This window comes from Rissa tridactyla, chromosome 5 (genome assembly GCF_028500815.1).
Source record: "Rissa tridactyla isolate bRisTri1 chromosome 5, bRisTri1.patW.cur.20221130, whole genome shotgun sequence".
Taxonomy (NCBI): domain Eukaryota; kingdom Metazoa; phylum Chordata; class Aves; order Charadriiformes; family Laridae; genus Rissa; species Rissa tridactyla.
The window spans coordinates 72,667,588-72,689,608 of NC_071470.1; the positions used below are offsets into that span (position 1 = coordinate 72,667,588).

The window sequence follows — 22,021 nt, forward strand, 5'->3', positions numbered from 1 at the left end:
AGAGTCTGAAAAACAGGGACTCCATGAGCATATAGCTACTATTTGAAAGCACTTTGACTCACCATCTGTGTCAGTCCCAGAAGTGTCAGAAGAGCCAGACTGCTATGTGTAAGCAGTTTACCTCATCAGAAACCAAATGCTAGTGGCTATTTATTTGACTTACTTTCAGAGGAGTGATCAGGACATGAGTCTCGGCACTTTTTATGGTTGTGGATGGAATGACAGAGCTGCTGCTGTGAGTGAAGCCTAGTAAGTATCTCTGAAATTACCCCTTATCTCTAGAAAGTGTCTCTTACAGATTAAGTTTTACGGAAGTCAACATGAGCACAAGGTAATTTAAGGGTTTTTTCTAGCATCAGAGGACAGAATATGTTAGGACAGAGATATAACTGGAGTCTAGGCGAATGCTAAGTGGTTTCGTTTTTATAGTTGTGGCTTAGTGGTTAGGAGAAAGGAAATAGTGCTAGTGCTACTGACTAAATGTGGCACCCTCCAGGACATCAGTCAAATCTTTTTCTTCAAAAGTTACTTTTTTGCTGCTGTATTTATGACACTCCTTCCAGATCTCCTTAACGAAACAGACAATTTTCCTTGCTTTCCCATTCTTCAAGTGTGATAATTATTGAGATTTGAACATATCTAGAGATGAAGCTTATTCATGTACTTGGAGCAGATTATCCTTTGAGAAAATGGCGATACTTGAGCTAATTGGCATGAATATTATTGTTGCTTGTAACACACCTGGCTAATGGACAAACTGTAAACTATACCAGTGTGTGCTACTACATTCCTTATTGTATGCTGCTGCTCTTATAAATGACTGTATAAATGTAAAAATACATCTTTAAGGAATTCCATAATAAAAGTAACTATCTTGCAAGAAGTCAGTCTTGACTAACAGTAAGAAATCAAAAGCTTACTTTAGTGACTGAGACAAATAACTGGAATTCATAACACAAGGAGCACTTCTGTTAAGCCGGCATTTGCCATATATACGTGTCAATCAGAAGAGATGCATACATAAACTTCCTGACAGTGTTTCTTTTAATTCATATCAAACATTTTTTTAGATACTAAGGGACGCCTATTTAGCCATGAAGGCCTAGCTTAGCATTTACAACACCTAGAATGCAGATAGCCCATCAGAATGGCTCAGAATACCTGTGTTAGGAACCCAGACCCTGGGTAGTGTCAGTGGAGAACAAGAGCTATTTCTGGAACTAATCAGGTTGCTTTGGTGACAGTATGAGCATAACCTGTACTTTGGTTATGGGATGGGGAGCATTTGCCCACCCCCCTGCTTAACACCACTGTTGCTGTATCAAGCCCTAAAAAGACCACAAAACCCACACATACCACCTTTTCCATATGGACTTCCACATTTAACTATGTGGGGCAGCTGCCATTGCCATCACAGGCCATAAACATTTCCTCCTATAAGTTCTTGCTAAATTCCAAAAAAAGGCTGTGTTTGTTAAACATATAATTTAACATCCTAAAAGCTGCTATTGTCATGTAGTCTCAGAATTGAAATGCACTCTTTTTTTAACTACCTAATTTCTGTGGCTTTTGGCGGGGGGGGGGGCTTAGTCTGCATCTCTTAGATACTGATTTTTACACTGGACTTCTTTATCTCACAAACATAATGTCAGCAATTACAATGACTATTTAGGTGTATCATAGATATAGGTGTATGTTAAGTAGTATGGTTGTAAAACTTACTTTGTCAGCCTAGGTACTGGTTGGTCTTTTTTTTTTTTTGTTCTGAATAGAGTAGAGTCTCTCTTCAGCTTATCTGCTGTACATATGCCATGTACATAAGTTCTCAGTTTTCTTCAAAGGGACTACCTTTTCCAATGCTCTGCATGTCAAGAGATGTAGGGAGAAGTGGAGGTTGATGAGTTATACAAAATGCAATAACATTTCTTTCTAGCTCTTCTTTTAGTGGCTTCCAACTCTATGCAGATAGTCTATGGATAACAAAACTTGTAAAAATGCTAGCACTGGTCGTGTCATTTTTGAGTTTAGAGCCAATACTAGCCTAGGATGGCTCAAGATAGTAGTACACACCGTTTCTTAATTACTCTTCCCAGTTATCAGTATCCTTTATTAATGTTAATTTTTACATAATTCCTTAAAAACAATATGCTTGCCATAAAATAAAGATCCAAAGTGTTTATTACATTAAAAAAAGTTACACCAAGGATATAGCTACATTGACAAGTCTGGAAACAACCAAAAATACAGAGGACTGTTTCATATTATGGTGATTTTCTTTATAACCAAAATAACTAGGAATTTTCTTAAAACAGTGTATGAGTTCTGGCTGAAATACCACAAAGCTGCAAGAGAGACTTTAGTGTAGTATATTATTAGCAATTGTGATTATATTTCTGTGGTTGCATGAAACTGAAGGCAAAGTCTAGTGGCTTTTTTTAATTGGTTGGAAACAGAAGTGCCAAGGTATTAACAGGACTGTGTCTTCTTATCCCGCGAACAGGCTGTTTCAAAGAATGTTTATCAGTATAAAAATGGCTATCTATGTATGTATATATGAGTTCTGCATGACAGATCTAAATGAGTTGACAGCTATTTCTGTCTCTAGATGTGTGTTTCTGCTACCACAGCTCACTTTCAATAAATGCACAAATAAGGTTTGGATTATTCTGCAATTTACTCAGTTCAGTGAAAGGTAAGCTGCATACAGGATTTGCATCCATGAAGATTGTATGAACTGTTTATTTCTCTCCTTTTTTAAACAAATTCCCTCATTATGAAAGATGCCAACTCAGAAAACAATATGAATCTGAGTATGAAGTTAAGCATTTTAAATCTCATTAGCTCCAGTAAATCTCATACAGGCTTTTTAAATGATTTGTTGAATAGAAGACAGAGTTCTCAGCTACACTAGGGTGAATATGCTTTTCATTCTTAAGCTTTCTAAGTGGTTAATCCTATGCAAAATCCACCTTCTGATATGTCCGGTCTTCTGATAGCACTCTCTTTTTTTTTTTAGCTTGTTTATAGGAGCTTGTTGAGATTATTTTTTTTTAATTCATTTGTGCATCTAAAAATATTGGGATGTCTTCTTGACTATCACAATCTTAACCTTACTGCTGAGGTTTGGTTATGTGCCATGGTTAATGAAAAAAATGTATCCGTTCTACAGTGTTTTAAACTTAAAGCTTAGAATCTTTTAATATGTACCCAACTACAGAGGAGTTTATACCTAGCTGTTGCATTCACATCTACTACTACTTTTGCTGTTTATCTAATTTTGTCAAAACCAGTTAAGACAAATATATGTACATATTTGTGGAAGAGATGAAACTTATTTGTTAGTCCCAGAAATTCTGGTGTAAATACAGCTGTGGCCTCTGAGAAGAATATAAATATAGAACAACATGAACATATAGGTTATGACAGGTATTTTTCTGTTTGTTTTATCCCTTCATTCTTGACTTAAGCATGTGGCTTTTAAAACTTGTTGCCTACATGGTGTTACAAGTTATAAAGAATAAACCCCTTAGGGTTTATTATGTATTATCCCGGGTCTAGCCTGTTCATTTTCCTGAAAAAGCAGTAACACTGAAAAATTTTGTTATGTCCCAACTAAAACTGATAACTAGTAGTGACAAGCTCTTTAACAGCATTGATATTTTAATTGATACTGGTAGGATTCAAGGCTAACACACAACAGTGACTTTGCAAACTTCTTCAGATGTTTCTGTATATGGACTTTGTACAGGCACAGGTGTCTCCTCTTTAACTGTTGATAACATTTTAGATCAGCTTCCCTATTTGCAGATTCACAAAACATTTCTTATGACTGTGCAGCTATCTGGGTAGCAGACTTTCATTTGCTGTTTTTTTTCCTTATCTTTCTGTGACCCCCTGGAAGCAGTCCAGAGACGACTTGAATTCCACAAGTTCCAGCAACTCTCTGGCTCACCGGCTGAAAATTGTTTTACACTCTGGGCCTATTCATGGAACTGCTTTAAAAAATTGTCAGAAAGATTAAGTTATCTTGAAACTCCTTACTGTTTCACACATGCACAGACACAATCACTTTTGTTTTCAGTATAAAATGTTAACTGAAGTTTATCAAAGTTCACTTAATTCTTTAGCTAGTTAAAATATGAAGAGGAAAACCTATGAACATTTTCCAGCTTATTTTCTTTTGGTTTTAATCCATATGTAAAACTAATAGGTTTTAAGAAAGGGGTTTACATTTTCAAATAAGCTGAAAAAACATCCTGCTAGCAAAAATTGAAACACTTCATACTGCTCTAGCTACAGACTTGAGCTTTTGTGTAGAGAGTTGAGAGATTTAGACCATGATCTTCCCACAGATTTTGAAGTGACCCAGACAACAATAAAACTGCATATGGCTCTGAAAATCACGCTCCATGCTTGCCCGCCTAGCGTTGTTGGCCAGAATAGCTATTCAGGGTAATTGTGCATCTGTGTACTGTCTTCCAAAATAAATCAATGATTTTGTGGAATAAAAATGTCACAGTGGGGAGTCATTCCAGGCTTACACCATCAAAACCTTTCCAGAATAGCTGCACTATTCGCTTTTCTCATGCAGTCCTGCAGTGGCGTCCATGCTTTGTCCATGTTTTGTTGGCTTGTCTAATTAAAAACTTCTACTTGCTCGTATAAACTAGATTTTAAAAAGAAGAGAGATATTAATGGAAACTCCCCATCACTTTATGCTAACAACAATTTAGGTCATGTAAAAACAGTGGCATTCTGAAAAGGTGCTTCTCTCTTAATCTTCACCATTATATACAGTGACACTATTTTTTTTCCTGTTTCTCAGGTTGCAAAAAGTGACCTTGCACAAACTACACTGACAATGTGATTTGAGCAAAATCTTTGCTTAAGGCTAAAAATATTATTTCACATTATAAATACTCTAGGTATTTCCACAGTGTATAATTTCACTACATGAATTATGTTTTTTTTAAGTGTTAACAGAAAAACAGGAGGATATCCCAATATAGAAGCTGCAGAAAGCAACAGGTATGGCTTATGACACAAACTCTGGACAGATAGGCTAAAATTAGAGGCTGATGAAGACCTAGAAAGTAATTTAGAACATAGTTAGAATACTTGAACATAGGAACTACTCACATGAAGACAGACTAATGCATGTAGCCTAACTTCCATTTTGGAGCAACAGTGGCCACAAATGCTTAGGATAAAGACAATAGGAATAAGGAGACAGTGGTATCTGCTTGTTAATCTTCTCAGCTAGTCTGCCATCACATTCAAAACAAACTGGAAATTCAGGTGACCCTTGCAGCACTGTACTAGGGGATTCTAAATAGTTCACCAGTGTTGCCCCATTCAGATGATAAGTGAGGGTATGATGTGCCAGTACAAACAGAGTCATCGCATGCTGGATTTGGAAATTAATTCAGAAAGCTGGTGTGCCAAGGCCAAAGGGAACACAGTAAGATAAACCTGACTATTCAAGGTCAAAACCCAGGAAAATAATGACTATGTTATTCAGGCCTTGTGCTGGAATGAGATGGGCTGGGGTTGTATTTAGCTGAATGCTGGGATTAGTTTTCCTGTCGGTTTGCATCTTGTTGTTGTTTGACATGGTGTCCAAGAATGTGCAAGATCTGACCGAGGTTTATTTTTCTCATAGCTAAGGCAAAGTCTCAGGACAATATCCACAGAGGACCCTGTGGATTCCAAGTTGTTTAATAATTTCGTGCTTCAGCCTTTCCCTGATACATACCTGATAGGCATACAAACGAAGAGGTTTTCAGAGTCTTTTTGTGCATTCCATTTCTTCATAAAACTTAGTAGGAATGTAATTGCCTTGAGACATCTGTGCTTTCTCAAATCTAGCTGCAGTTGTCCCATGGATGCAGAAAGTATTCAGGTTGGGAGAAAGATATGCTCAGCGACACTGTGATCGTATAATGATTTTGTTTACATTAGGACAAAGAATAAAGAGATATTTCATTAGTAATTCTTAAAAAGTTCAGGAACTCCTCAGCTTTCTGAAACTCTTAATGATAAAGGAAAAATCTCTTATGTATTAAGAGCCCATCCTTACCTTCCCTGTAGTGGGCCTTGTCACAAAATAATCACAGCTGACAAGAGGACAGTGGTTCAGCCTAAACCCAGAATTCCATCATTGTGGTGAAAACAAAGAAGCTCTCATTCTCAGACTGTGCCTTTAGCTTAGTAACCACAAGGAGGGGAGAGATACATTATTGTTGAAATGGGAGGTATCAAAATTCTAGCAAGTACCTGCTCATCTGGAGTATGCTCACCCCGTATGCATCGAATTCATTATTCTTGTTGTACTCAAATCATACGAGTTACCTAGACAATGGATGTACAGTTAACAGAGAGGGTTAGTACATGCTCTGAGTGGTATATAGGGGTGCTGGTAGCACCTTTCCAGAAGGAAAGCTGTCACCATCAGTGGCATGTTTACTGTATTTAAGAGAAATGGCTACTTTGCATGATCCTAAACTCTAATTTGGGAAAGAAAAAATACAGTCTGGAACACATCTCTAGAAAGTTGTCAATCCTAGTCTTCTTTTAGCCATATAGGTATCTTTTTCATATATTATTGATTAGATTATATTGGTCTGCAGTCTGGATGTGCTGCTGTGGAAGCTTTTTTGGTCTGACAGCAAAATCATTATAACTATGATCACAGTTATTACCTTTCCTAGTAGTCAGAGTAGGAAGATAAAGTATCAGCTGGAAGTAGAGCCTAGCATTCTGTAGCTTCCCAAAGCCTGTGGCTGCCTATTCTCTCTAATTTGTGAGGCCTGGAAGATGAAAGAGATTTTAGAATGTTTCTACTCTTTCTCCTTACAAAGAGAGCCTTGAAAATATGGCATGATTAAAAAAAAATAAATCACTGAGGTGGAAGAGCTGCCACAGATTTTTCCGAGAGTTAACAGGTTATTTGCGGTTCTCTGTCAGAAATTTACTTCTGGAAAGAAGAATATAGCTATATGCCATGGGATTGCAGGGAAGGCAACCTGTGACACCATCAACCAGAGCATGAGGCTACAGCAAGCTCCGTAAAAGATATCAGGAAGGAGCACCTCAGTAACACAAGATGCAGTTTGACCAGGTGGAGCAGAGAGCACTCATAGTAACTACCTGGCTGACCTCAGTAATACAGGCCAAATATTCAAAAGACCTACAGTTGCATTATGTATGGTATTACTGATTACAAGATTTTGTTGTTCCAAACAGCATTACAGGATAGGAAAGCTGAATTTTCTCCTACAATGGAAAAAGAATTAAGGTTTCAGAACCTGTTTTGTGCATTAGTGTTGGCAAATTTTGTAGGCATCACACCTTTGGAAGGTTTAGGATAAAAATGAAAAGTGCGTCTTTTTGGCAATAGGGAAAATACTTTTGATGCTGAACTTTTATTCTGAAACCAGGTATAAACAGATACATCAAGAACAGCTCATAGTTTGTGCTGTGCAGGCTTCTTTTTACACACAGATATCTTTCTTTTGTGTCTGTACAGCTCTTCCCTGTGGGCACCCTGATCAGCTCCACGGTGCTGCTTATGCCACTACAGGCTGCTCACAGCTAAAACTCTAGTTTTAGCTAAAACAGGCTGTAGTTTTTCTTCCGAGCTGGCATATCTGCAGCCGCTAAATGTATATTGACCGGCTATCCTGCTCTGTGGGTCCCTCTTGCCATCAGTCTCCTTGCTGTCACTGTATCTTTGATTGCCTGACTGCTTCTACAAAAGGTGCTTTTTAATTGTGGTGGCAGCTAATTGTTTGGAATTTGACAGCCAAACACTGAGATGCCAAAACAAAATAGTCATGTTTGAAAATTTAGGCTCTCCATCTCAATCCCAGGATAATATCCTGGCATCAGCGTAATACTGAAAGGTTGCTGAAAGCCCTAGACCTTTGTTACTGGCCTTACTTTGGTGTCTCTTGGATTTCTTTAAAGTGCTGTTCATTGTTTTTGCCAGTCACTCTTGATGAAGTATTTTTCCTATTAGCAAGGCAACCGTATGTGTACTCCTGCCTGTCTTACAAGCGAAGATACACAGATGTACATGGAGCTGAAGCTACTTTACTAGGAACTGCCTGACATGACTCACAAGTACCAGCATGAGCTGAGTGATACAACCAATGTTAAATCAAAACTACATGTAGAAGCAGCATTGAGAATATTTGGGGCCCGTTTCAAGACAGTTGTGGTCAAATTGCAGGGAAAGAGTATAGCAGAGAAATTAGCTTTCACATCTAAAGCAACAGCTGAAGATAGATTCCAGTACATGCTGTGCAACTGGATGTACTGAAGGTAGAGGAATGCATTTATGTTGTGGACAGTATCAACTATAAATCTTAATTGTCTGTAGCATTTAATAATCTAGAATTCAACTGAATACATAGGCAGCTTCTCTTCACCTTTTACTGCTGTTAGCTCAGGCCCTGGCTTGTTTGGAGAATTGTCATTTGAAAATATTATGTATGCCAGCAATTACGCCAAACTGTTCTGTCAGTAGAGTGGATCAAGTAGTCGAAATGATGCACCATTTACAAGGTGCTTAGTTTCTCATTTGCTTACTACAGCATATGAATAAACATCAAGCCGTGGTCTACACTGAAGAAAAACTTTCCCACAAACTCTTAACACTTCTAACCCATATTTGTGAGAGAGATTTAAAAATCGGTGGTGGTGTGCAGTTTCAGCTCTGAGGACACATTGCACTTGCAAAGTTGTTACCGGGTTAGGACAGCCTTCTTCACTCTATTTGTTTCCATTTCAAGATACTAATGTCTCAGGCTTTGCTAACAAAAGGGTTTCCTTTCAACAGCACTGTGGGAAAAACACAACTACATTTGAATATTGTCTGTATGACAGCTTCCTCAGGCTCTTCAGCTGACAGCTATACTGATTAAGAGTTACAGGTTCAAAAAATCTCACAGTAGGCAAGGCCCTGCTGACTTGTATAGAAGTTACTCGCATGATGACTACAAAATCAATGGTTTTTTTTCCCATATAAAGACTTGTTTAAGAAAACAGGTCTTCAGGAAGACTTGTGTAAATATAAACCAAGTATTGGATTTTTTTTAAAGAAGGAGCTGCTCAATCCAGACTAGTACAAAGTCAGAATCATTCATTCAAGGATTATTTTTTTGTGTGTCACTAGAACATTAGGTAGATTAGCAAAACAAAAGCATTCATAGCTCAAGGTCCTTTCTGCCTGTTGTAGCTTTTAAACAAACTCAATTCTGAGTTTCCCTTTGCACCTTTTCCCCAGACTGATTAGCCAATGTTTGTTGTCTGTAGTTTTGTAATTTCCACTTCTTGGAAGATATGTAAATTAAGGACACTTTATTATCTTGGAGCTTTGTATTACCCTGAAAAAAGCAAAAGGTTTACTGTTAAGGTTATGTGTGAAAAGTCACCTTCTCATATGTAAAAAGCTCAGCCTACTGTCTTTGTTTTGATGTGGGTGTGGATTAAGCATTTAACAAAAAGTGTTGGTAAAGTTCACACTACTTAATGCTTTTGTGAAGACTTGCTTAAATACAAACTTTCTAAAATAAAAAATAATTCAAGTCTTCTCAATAAACAAACATATTTTAATTCCTTCTTTAGCTCATTGATACTCACATGGGAGTCTTTGCTCAGTTGAAATACTGTCTACATCAAAAAGGAGTCCCGTCTCTTATATTTGAAAGCTTGGGTGTTCTTCCCATCTCTAACACTTGTTCTAATAAAAGACATTACCTCTTCCCGCAAACCTTGCTTTATTATATTGTAAAGTGTAGCAGAAATAGAAGGAATTCAAGAGATTATTATGGAGAGATTTCTGAATGATAGACCCAACAGATCAGAACTTTTTTAGAGAGGGAGCCAAATACCTGACAGAGGTATAAGAAATCAAAAAAAGCATAAAGAAAATAAATTCAACACACCTGATTACCCCTGGCACTCTCAGAATGTCAGAACAAAGGTTTTGCAACTAAACTGAAGAGCAAAAATACAAATGCTTGCTTTTCACTGGGGGGGAAAAAAGATCTTTTTTTTTATCTCCTTCTGTGTCTTTACTTAAAATGTCCCCTGTCCTTACTGGCTATTACTGGTCTCTGTTGCAAGAACAGATGAATTTTAATATTCATCTTTTTGCAAAGAATTTTCGGAGTTCTACAAAGGTGTAAAATTTAATTTTATCAATATAGTCTTCCAACTGAGTGGTGATTTTTTTTTTCAGTTACTCCCCAACATTTGCACAGGGCCTACAAGAAGGAGCAGCTCACATTGTTCAGCAGTGATCACTTCAGAAGCTGGTTAAGAAGTAGCATGGAAATGCCATCACCAGCCCCATCTGCTGAGGGGAGGTTTGCAGTGGGATTTAATAGGAATATTCAGTTCTAACAAACAGCTGTCTCTCTAGGGAATGGCATATCAGACCACAGATCACAGTGTGAAGAGAGACAGCATCCAACACCCCTCTTGGGTGCTGGCAGTCCTACCCACGTTTTCAGATACATTCGGGTACATTCAGATACATTTCAGGTACATTCAGATACCTTGGCTTGCGCTCTGTTTTTTTTTTTTTTATGTAGTCTATGGGTTTTTTACTAGGAAATGAGTGGCAGAAGAAGTAAAGAAGCAATTGGTTTGCCCTTTCTGAAAGCACTGAAGTGGACAAAAAATAAAAGGCTTTTGCATGTAATTGCCCTGGAGATACATCTAGCAACGGCATTGCAAATGCAAGTCTACATAGATACTTCAGGGTAAACTACTGTCAACTGTACTGATGCCTGACAAGTTCTTTGCTCTGATCTGTTTTCACTGTACCAGTTTATAGCCTAGTGACCAGATTAAAGTTTGTGTTCATTTGGTATGAATGTCTTCTGTTGCATTCAAAATGCTGTTTGTGTTAATTTTATCTTTATTTAGTACAGCAGCATACAGCATTTTCTTTGAAACATGAGGGATTAAGAGTTTTACCAGGAACTTTCTGTGATTTGAAAACTCCCTGGAGAAAGGTTGGCTTCCATTTCGTTCGCAGTCAGATTAAAGTCACTTCCTACATCTGCATGGTTATATCATTCATACATACCGTACATAGGTAGGTCATCATGATTTGTAATTAGGGCCTGTTTTTTGGGACCCAAAAAGGTCTTATTTTCCAGCACCAGCTCTGCCACTGATTTAATGAATAATTGTGGGCAAATCATTTGGTCTTTCAACTTCAGTTGCTGCATTTATAAGCAGGAATAACATCTGATGAGGCTGTGCGTGAGTTGATTAATTTTGGAAGGCAGGCTTAATTATGTTTATGTTAAAAAATGGTTAAAGTTTATCTGATAGCTATTACAGGCAAAATCATTATAGGCTATGAACTTTTTAGAATATCAGTGGGCTTAGATTTGGGAATACCTTCTGAAGTCTAACAGTGAGGGGCTGACAATTTTGCTGTGGGTTTTTTTGTCTTTAATAGGAGGGAGAGCCAATCTTGTCTTACTCACACTTATGTCTTGTAGGATGGGGCTGGTGACTTGCAGCATAAGAGTAACAAAGTGTTGCCCTATGAGAATAACTTTCTCCAGGATGCAAAGGAATTTTGTGATTTCTAGCAATGCTAATGGGGTGAAATATATTGCACATCGGGCTGGAAAAATAGGGGCATATACTATTCATTTTGACTTACAAAGATTTTTTTAAAGTTAATATCCATTATTTCTAACAAGAATTATATCCGTAGTTCTTTGCATTAAAAATAGATTTGTGTGGAAAATGGGAATAGTCTGTTCAAGTTTTTCATGTTCACCAGGCTAAACCTATCTGCCTAATTGCATACCACAGCATCCAAACTGTAGATTTGTTTTAAAAAAATCAAAATAAACAACAAACTTCTCATTGTAACTAGCTTATCCTCTGGCATTTAAAATGTATCTTTGTAGAGCCTAGTAAAGCAAACACTTCAACGCTTTAGTAGTTATCATGAGTAATTAACTGTTAACAGAGTTCTCAAGAAAAGCATGACATTTTGTTAATGTTCTACAGGAACATATAAATATAACCAAGGGAGAAGTTTGTTGTGAGCATCACAAAGATAGCTGACACAGAACTGGGGTAGATTGTAATGTGAGAGAAAAGGAAGGATGATTAATTACATTTCCTGACAGTCACCTTTACAGACTCAAGTCTTGTGGTAGCATCTCTCCTCCAAGCTGTGAAGAGATATAGGGGTCTGACTCCCTTAAATTTACCAAAGTTGTGTTCAGTGGATAGCATTTTATGTTAAAGTGAAAGAGTATTTCTCTTCAGTTTTCAGAAGCAATTGCCTTTTCCAGGTGGATGATTTCCATTTGACTTATATAACACAGAATTATAATTTTGCTAGCTTAGTGAAAACTCTGTAGTAACTGAAAGTAATATTCCCATTTTGGTTTTCTGATACTGACTGTGGTCTTTTTTAGAGGATATTCCTCTGCCAAGAAGAGGAAAAGGATTATGACAAAGTGATACAAACCTCATAGACAGCTTTTAAGTGCCAGGCCACTGTCTCGCTAAGGACAACACTCCATATTCCCAGCAGGACACTGATCTTATGTGTATTTCAGTCTTGCACTTCTGTTGGGAAAGGGTATCGCCTCCCCAGGGAGGTCTGCCTAATATTTGAAGAAGCTTTAAAGAGGGAGAGAAAATAGTACGCATATCCTGGGAGAGGAGAAAAGAGAAGTGGGAAAAGAGAAGAGGGAAAGGCAGCTGAGTGGAGAGAGTATGTGACAGTAGATAGCACACTAAGTTGAAACTGGGGTATAACATGGCTCATAGAAAAAGCCTTTGCTTTCAAGTGGCTAGAGTCAGAGAAAATGGTGACAAACATCAAATATTATGTTAAAAAGGTTAACACAAAGCTCTGTTGTTACACTAGCCTGTGATGCTAGCAGATGCTCATGTTGGATGGGGTGTGAAGGAGTGGCTCCCACAGTGAGGATGCAGGAAGGCCACAAGTATTCTATCCAGCCTTTGTCTTTTCCCTCCTCATTCTCTCTCATTCTCCAGTTCCCTAACCCCACACAAAAATTTCTTTCTTTCTGGCAGTTTTGCAAAGAGTGTGACAATTTTGTGATCCCTCTCAGGATGGCTGGGAAGGAGGTGAATGGGAAGAAGGTTGCAGTTGGGGCTGAGCTGCCTTCTGAACAGGCAGCAGTGCTAATGAACTGGGAAGAAACTGTCTCCTTTGCCTCTGTGCTCTTCCCTCTCCTAGGCCAGGCTAAGCCACGCTGTTGCCTCCATGCTGGAAGCACAGCAGTGCTTCCCCTTCTGCCAGAGCCCAGGCTCACCGGTTTGGGCATGGCAGCTGTGGAACGGAGCTATGAAGGGCAAGGGCTGTAGGGCAATAGGCAGTCGTCTCAGGAGGTGCCTTTGCAAGCAGAAGATGCGGGTATTAGGGAAATGAGGGGAAGGCCCTGGAGGCAGTGCTTTGATGAGGCTCTGCAGAGCACAGAGAACCAGCTAGAGGTGCAAGGGGCCCCTGCTGTAACACGGGCAGGAGGATTTGAAGAGCTTTGCCTGGATGGAGCCTGCACATACTTTGCTATATACTTTTACATGCAAAGACTCGGGGCAGGGAGAACAGAAAGTGTGCACTGTTTCACTTGGAGAACTGAACACCCGAGTTGGGGCAGGCAAGGAAACAGAGGTATGAATAAACAGGAACAGAACAAAGATGAGAAAAGCACTGAAAATGTGAACAATATTTTTAAAGAACAAACAGGAGTTGGAAAGCTTCCCAAAGCTGAACTGTATGTTATCTAAAGGTTGTATCAGCCTTGAACTCCTTTTTCTCTCTTTCAGCAACTGGTGAAGGCTGTTTTGGGAAGCAAGGCCGGAGGTGAAGAAACCACTGGTCAGTAGCTAGCTTAAATGAAAAAGTGGAACAGCTTTCTGGCTAGGTAGGGATGGAAGAAGCAATTTTCTGTGTCTTTGTTTCCCCAGAAACGATGTTTGGTTGTCTTAAAGTACTTTGACCTAAAACCTTTTATGTAAGCAACGCACCACTGTGACCTGCTGTCAAACAATAGTGATGACTTTGTCTTGATTGCAAGGTTGTCTTTTTGTGATACAGAGTGGTTAGGAAATACACCCCAGTTCTTCTGAGGCAGCTCAGTGAACAAATGCAGCTTTTTGGAATACCTTACAAGACCTGCATTTTTGTTATTTAAAATAGATCAGATGTCCCACCTGCTTCAGTGGGCTACTATGGTGTGGAAGCTACAGTCAGAGGCAGGAGCAGAGGAATACTTTATGCCAGTTTTTCTGTGAAATCCATATAGTTCTGTGAATCTGTATCATTTAGGATCCTAAACTACTCTTCCACAGTGGCTAGATTAGAGTATTTACAAGTTCCTCTTTCCTTCTTACTGACATCAGTTTCTTTTGCAATTTGTAATTTTGCAATTTGCAAATTGCTTTTCCCACCATCACCGATCTCTTGCTAATACCTTCTTCCTCATTTGCTGTACCTGAGAATGCAAAAGTATGATTCAGTGAATTATCACCTCTTTATTGGTAAAATCAGTATATGAGCCCGTGGAATCTCTCAGTCTTTAGATGTGCTTGTCTAAACTTGGATAAAAGATGAATTTTTGAACATCTTAGCTAGCTTCAACCTAATTATCTAATCCCATGAACATGCTAATGAAGTTTGCCGTGTCAGTATTGGAAATCTAAACCGTGTTAGAATTCACTCACCAACAAGCAGTAAAATAGCCACTGTATTATTGCACTAAAGGCAAAACTGGACTAGTTTGGGGCAGGTGATATAAAGGAAAGGGAGGAACCTTGAATCTTAATGGGCTCTGCGTAGTAGGAAGATAATTACTGAAAACTAACTCCCCACTTCCATCACTCTCAGCGGTGTGTTCTGCCCCCACCTTTGAATCATTTCTGATGTATGTTGTATGCTCTTACACTCTTTGTTCAGATCACTTGCCCAGTAAAAGACTAGACACCTCCTTTTTTTTTTTTCTTGGATCGCCTTTCTTCTAGATTAGTGATTTGAACTGGCTCAGGAAACGGGTCTGACAAGCTCTGAGGACAGCAGCAGGTAAACAGAGTACTCACACTGCTGGGGGAAGAGCAGGGAGACTAGGTGAGCAGCAGTGGTGAGCTGTGAGCTGCTGGATCCTCTAACCCCATCTTGTGTAACTTCATTTCCACAAAGGGGTTGAATATTTTTGGAACGTTTAGCAAAGCAAAGCTGTTCTGACAGCAGTGGAGTCCAGAGACAAGTTGACCACTCTCTTTTAAGTCCCATTCACAAAATAAGCCCCATTCACATGGGTCATGAGAAGGCTGTAGCTTGTGTTGCTACTTTGCTTGCCTGGGCATCTTGATTTGGCTTGAATATGTTCTGATTTCCACTGAACTTCTTTCTTGGGAGGCACAGAAATCAGGGTATCTCCCAAATACCATTTAATTGTGGCACAAAAATGAGACATTGCTCACAGTTAATTGAGCAGATCTGTCACTTTATCTCCTCACTATTGCTGAAATAGTTAACGGTGTTGACATGTAAATTATCCTTACTGTTTGTTTAATAAAGAGCAGAAACTGTCTCTCCCAAACAAGTACAGTCCACCCAAGGAACCATTACACAAATACTCCAGGACTTGCTCCCAGCTACTTGGTTGGTTAATTATATGCCCCACCTCTTCCTTATCAGACTAGGAACCCTATTTCATCATCAGGAAAACTATCACAGACGCAACAAAGCCACCAGCGTTTATAAGATAACTGCAATCCCTTCACCTAACATGCACTGTGAAAACACTGTTGGCCAACTCATCGTCAGAGTACACTGACTGTCATACTCGCTGTGCAGAAATCAGTGCTATGCAGAACCTGCCGCTGTGCAGATTTCACCAGAGGTGTAATATTTGGACACAGCAGAATTACCATCTTCTCAGCTCTCATACTTTGCACTCGTACTTGTCAGCCCACCGACCCTGGCAATCAAAAATGACAACAGTAATGGGAAAAAACCTCCAACACTATTTGCAGCTTCTGTGTCCATCCCAGTCAGATGAACAACTACCTGCCTGTGGGCTCCTGCGGTACTTCTGGAGCCAGTTTAACTGGTTCAGATATGGCACGGTCTGCTCTGCCAAAGCCAATAATGCCTGGGGCACCCAAGACAGCCTGTTGTGCCTGTTGGTAGTGCAGAGGGTGCTTCGCTCTTGCTCAGTAGCTTTTCTTTTCCATGCTGGATGATCTTCTTAAGAAGGTCACTGCGAATTCAGATGCCATTGATTGTTTTCTGACTGTATGGGTGAGTTCTGGGACTGTTTTAAACCTTGGCTTGGTTAAAATACAAAATGCCTGCATAAATAACAAGGTGGCAGAGAATTTCTGTTTCTAGAGCTATCTGCTATTACAGACTGTAACATAGAACTCAAATTGCCTGTTTTCTGGCACAATGCAGGAAAAAGCTCAAGGATGGGAATATGTCACTGGGGAAGTGAAAGGAACAGTGGGGATCTCTGTAAGCAAAATGCCTACAAACATCTGTTTAACCATGGCCTCAGTCATATCGGTGTATCACACTATCTGTGTACCTTTGCTGTGAACCAGAGAAGGGAATTAAGTGCCTTTTGTTCTTTTTCTTTCCTAGACTACGTTACAGCTTGAGAGGTCCTTTATTCCCATTCCCAGCATAGCCGTGCACGCTGACGCAAGGGAGAGGATGCTATAAGTGAAACGTGGGCAGGTATAAACTGTGTGTGTGTAAGGGGGAAATTATGGTGTTTGGCTATACAATAAGCCAGTATTACTGCTGAAACTACAGCCTGAGGCACTACCTCCCCAAAAAAATAAAAGGGGGCAACTGTACTATTTTTATTGTGTCTATGTTTGGTTACCCACTTTGCAGTGTTGCCCCACAAAGTGGCAAAGCTGAAGGGACAGAATGCAGCAGCATGAGGTCAGGACAAAAAGAAGGGGGATGCTGGGTGTTCCTGCAGCCAGCAGTGTCTGCACAGGGAACCACAGCCTCGGACCTCTGGTGAGCTGATGAAGTAATTTATATGAAGACTTGGACAGTAACTCAACACAAATGAAGTTGTAGGTGTAATGATGTTTTGAATCAAAACAAACTAGTTCAAAATTTAAATCAATAACAAGTGCTTAAAGCTATCATTCAGGAGAGAACTGCTACTGGCATAAATGGTCCACATTTTTGAAATGCAGAGCAGCAAACCTCTCTGAAGGCCATTTGTTGGGCTTCCTGTGAAATTATATGTGGCTCCTGAGATAGAGCTTTAATGCAAAATGTGTATCAGCATATTCTTAACTCTAAGTATGAAGTATGTGAATTGCTTATTGAAGTCTTGCTTACCTACATGGCTGAAATGAGACATAGGATGTTGTTTCACAACACTTTTAGCTGACATAAGCCAGCACTGCTGCCCAGAACAGTGCAAGGGTGAAGTCAGAAGATCCAGTTGAGCCAAACTAACAGGTCATTGCTGCTGAAAGGGGGTGGTTCTTCTGTCCGCCCCCTCAACCTGCCTCCCTGCTGCTGGCCATGCACTCCTTACCATTCTCTTGCCCTGGCTCTGCTATTCCTCCGATCCTTCAGTTGAGCCATTCCAGCTCTCGTGCAGTTAAAACACTACAACAGTTGTCCCATGGTTTGATGAGCTGAGCTGGCACACTGCAAGGTTACTTGGGCTTTAGAGCTGCAGAAGGAAGGACCTGGCTCCATAGCTGCAGGCAGGTGTAGAGGAGAGGGAAAGGAGGGTGTGGGGCTGATGTTTTTGGCAGCAGCAAGCTATTAAATTGGCTCGGCTGCATCTTCTAGCTGCACCCAGAGCTAACCCTGCTGGAATCCCACCTGGCTCTTATTTTTTGCTTCCCCACCACCTCCTTCCTTGTGCCAGCACTAGTATTTGCACAGCCAGCTGATGAACTGCGCCAGGCATCAAAGCCAAACCAACAAAACCATTGTTTAGCTTTAACTAAGATCAGCATTACAGATGAGCGGCAAGGGGGCAGGAAGGAGTGGGGTATGGGAGTGGAGGAAAAGACTGGGGCTTTTTTTTTCAGCAGCAGTGACTGCTTAAGGTGTTAGTGAAAGTACATCCCTGGAGGTCTGATACTGTGGTTGAGCCTAGAAAATGAGACATACCGAGTTTCCAGAGCATATTTGCATGAAGCTCAAAGGGGGAAGGCAATGGATTTCTCTGTTTCACATTTTGTTCGCTGACTTCTTCCAAAGGGTAACTTGACCCAGTTATCCATCTCAGGCAATCCCGGATTTCTCCTCCTATTAAAAACACCCTATGATTTAGTAAGGAGTGTGTAAATGAATCACCTTGTCAAACAAGTGGAAAAAAATACACTGGTTTTTGCTTTTTGAAATACATCTGACCTGTTTGGTTGCTAGATATTTGTTTTAAAACATAATAACTGTTATTACTGCTGAAACAAACACAATACGATGCCAAAAACTAAACTGGATTCACTGTCGATTTTGCATTTTTAAGTTCCAGTTACCCAGGCTGTCTGTTTTCAGTTCCAAATCATCACAAACCAACCAGATTTAACTTCTCAAGAAATGCTGGATTTACTTGAAAGAACTTTGTAGATATTAAGAGGTTGTTGGATGTGTTTTAGTGTTGGCTGTAATGGCTGAAGTTTAATGGCTTGAATTTTAGATTACACAAGACTAAGGAGCATAGAGGAAAAAGTGGAAAAGCTGGACTGATGATGTGAATGTAGCCTACACATGAGCTGCTGAGCTGAGTACAAATCACACTTTCTCTTAAAAATAGCCCTGATTGATAAGCTACCCCACAAAGAATTGTCATGACATGACTGAGGAGGCAGCAGAGGGTAGGAATGAGGTGGTGGGGTTGGAAGAGGAATGGGACAACAGCTGAGCCCCTGAAAGAAGTGTCTGTATGGCTGTAACCTGCAGGGATGTCCCAGTGAGCTGCAGTCAGAAAGAGAGAATAAGCAGTGACACTGCGGGTGCGAGCAGAAGCAGTGATCACTAAGCCTCCCACCAAACACTATGTTCAGGGAAACCTCACGCCAGCCGTGGCCTTGTATACAAGTATTTAGGATAACTGGTTTTCTATTTATGGTTGGAAAAAACCCTCGCTTTGCCACATTACAACCCCTTTACTGCAATTCAGTGAAAAGTTCACCATAAAAATGAGACCAACTACAGTAGCCTTCTTCTAGTTATGTGTTTTGTTGGTTTATTTCCTCTGAACTGGAAATTTTTTTACAACATTTTATGCACATTTATGAAGCTCTTTGTTATTTGTTTTATGACAATGTTTAGTTTACTGTTATTGGACAGATACACTATTTTAACATCATACCGATCCTTGGATGTGAAAATAGATTGAGCTTCTGTTGCTGTTCCTGGAGGACGCTGAAATTTGCTATCTGTATACACGTATACAAGAACTGCTTCAGTGTTCATGGAAAAAAAGAAGGGTCAAGAAAAACAATGAGGAAAATTAATTTTAAAATTTAAATTCACTTTAGATTTGTAATCACACTTCTGCATTCTCTTGCTCTAAGTAATCTGCTCCATAAATTCAATGTGTGTGTTTTCAAATTAACCCTTGGAATCACAGACTAGAATTTAGGGCAATTTAAAGATGTATTTTGTGAGTCTTGGAGCTATGAGATATAACAAATTATAAGTCAATCAAAACTTGGGCTAAGTAAGCCCAAATCCAAAGTATTCATTCCACGAGCAGACCTCATCCTTAACATCAGCTTAAGCCAGGTTGGCCCTGTACACACAGTTTTACTGTGCTATAAAATGCTTTTAGAAACAGACCATCTTTGGGCAAGGTCCACTATCTTATAAGAAGCAAGAAGAGAAGAACTTTTTCACTAAAGAAACAAATAGCGAGAGGTAGGCTCATATTTCCACATTACTAATGATAATGATGAAAATACTACTGCATGGTATTAGAGCTATTTAGAAAGCATATCCTCAGTCAAAACAGCTTGCTGGTTTCCTTCAACAAAGCTGTTAGGTTCCTTCAGACTCTGCCCACTCTAGAGAATTTAGCTGTGCCATACCGTCTGCTGCCAAGCACTTCCACTCCCTGTCCTCTGTGGAACCGAGGACACGAACTCTATACGGTAGCCTTTTTGTACATTGAAAGGCTTATTTTTGGAAGGCTATGCCTGTGGAGCAATGCTGAGCACTGCTTGCCAAGGAGCGTGCTGCTGTGGCATACAAGTTCCTATTTGTACCAGCTCCTGATTGTTTCATTGCCCCGTGGAGTGTTCTGATCCTGACTGAAGTTTTTTCTGCTCTCAGCAGCAGTGTGCTTGCCCACCCTGTGCTTTTAGTGCCCTTAGACTCTCCATTCGCATGTTACAGTGTAGGCCAAGCAACTTCCTCCTGAGCTTTTGCCAGGATCACTCTGAATCTGAATGACACATGACCGAGACCACCATTGCTTCTGAGTGGTGGCCTTCTAGCTTATCAGACAGTATCCAAAGCAATGGCTCCTTTTTCAGTCGTCTAAACCAACCTTGCTGCTGCAGCCCTTCTTTTGCACTAGTGCTGACATTTGTCTGAGCTGTTATGTTATGCTAATCCAGCAGAAAATAAATTCAATAGAAAATAGTTTTCTGCCATGTAAGGATACCTCTATTACCTTTCACATCTGTCACCACTACTTTTGTTTAGCTCATGCTACAATCCCCTTCTCTATTCTTCTTCCTGTACGAGCGCATTATTTTCTTGCTATAAGGTAAAAGTTGTATTGGTGGCTCTCCAGAGGGAATCACACAGAATTTCTTCACCTTGCCTAATGACTATAAATTGAAGTTGACTTTTTTTGTTTATGTCTGTGGACGCATACATGTTTGTATGATTTTGGTTATGTATTTCTGGCTTTGTGTCCTTAAATCTCTTAGTACATTAAATTTGCACTGCCCATTTGAAATGTCACCTTTATTTTAATCTAAAATGTAGTTTGATACTATAAAGATACAAAGGAATGCAAATTTTTTTATAAATTAAAAGTTCAGCTGTTCAAAATGAGGGCAAAAACTATTGCATTTTGATTTGTCTGCGTTATTTTATACACACTCAGGACATAATTTATGAACAACTCCTGTATTTTGCAAGCATGGGGCAGTAACACACGAATATCCCACTGACACCTGAAGATTTAGAACTGTATTATTCAAGACTGTTATACTTTAGGGATTTTAGTACTTTGTGTCATGCATGCTGCTGAAATAAAGGCATGTTACACCTATGCAATTTCATCACCTTGTCATTTAGACTGGACCATAACATAACCTGAGATGATGCAGGCAGGGGAAATACAACATACCACTCACTTCACTAGCTCACATGCTACATGCTGAAAAATGTTGTTACTCCTGTTGAATAACCCTGTCATGCCCACTTCTATTAAGGCTTCACAGTTTAGTCTTTGGAAGTTGCTAGCAATGTTGAAAATGATGAAGAATGTTGAAAATACTGTATGAGCTAAAATGCGAGAGTCTCTCTGTCCTCTCCCAGTCTGTTCCCACTGTTGCTTTCACTCACACATGGTGTTGTAAGGCAATTAATATGATTCGAGTTTATTCATTTTGCTCATCCCAGAAGTATGAACTTTCATGCATGTATGCCAAACTTATTGTCTCATAAACTGTAGTTCTGTTTACCCATGTTTGGAAGTTTCAGAGAGCTCATCAGAGGAAAACAGATATAGTTTTTCCATTGCACAATGGAACAGGCACCAATGTTAGACCAATGTTATACCTGTCACAAAGAGAATATTATACCTGTGTCCCATTGTAATATCTTTGTTAGTTTAAAGATCCCAAGTCCCTCAGGGAGTGTCACAAATCCATATAAAGTCCCTTTGTGCTAGATTTTTTTATTTCTATCTCTGATTTAGTACACAGATGTGAAAAAGCATATGAAGCCAGATGACTCCCTAGTAACTACACAGCTGCAGATGTTGAAGAG

At 39.6% G+C, this 22,021-nt stretch overlaps 1 long non-coding RNA gene across 1 annotated transcript; it reads left to right on the top strand.

The window, feature by feature from the left end:
* The first annotated feature begins 215 nt into the window (after window positions 1-215).
* Window positions 216-22,021, top strand: LOC128910736 (uncharacterized). Its single transcript, XR_008466847.1, has 3 exons — window positions 216-249; window positions 13,849-13,946; window positions 21,951-22,021. It is a non-coding gene; the product is annotated as an uncharacterized LOC128910736 (long non-coding RNA).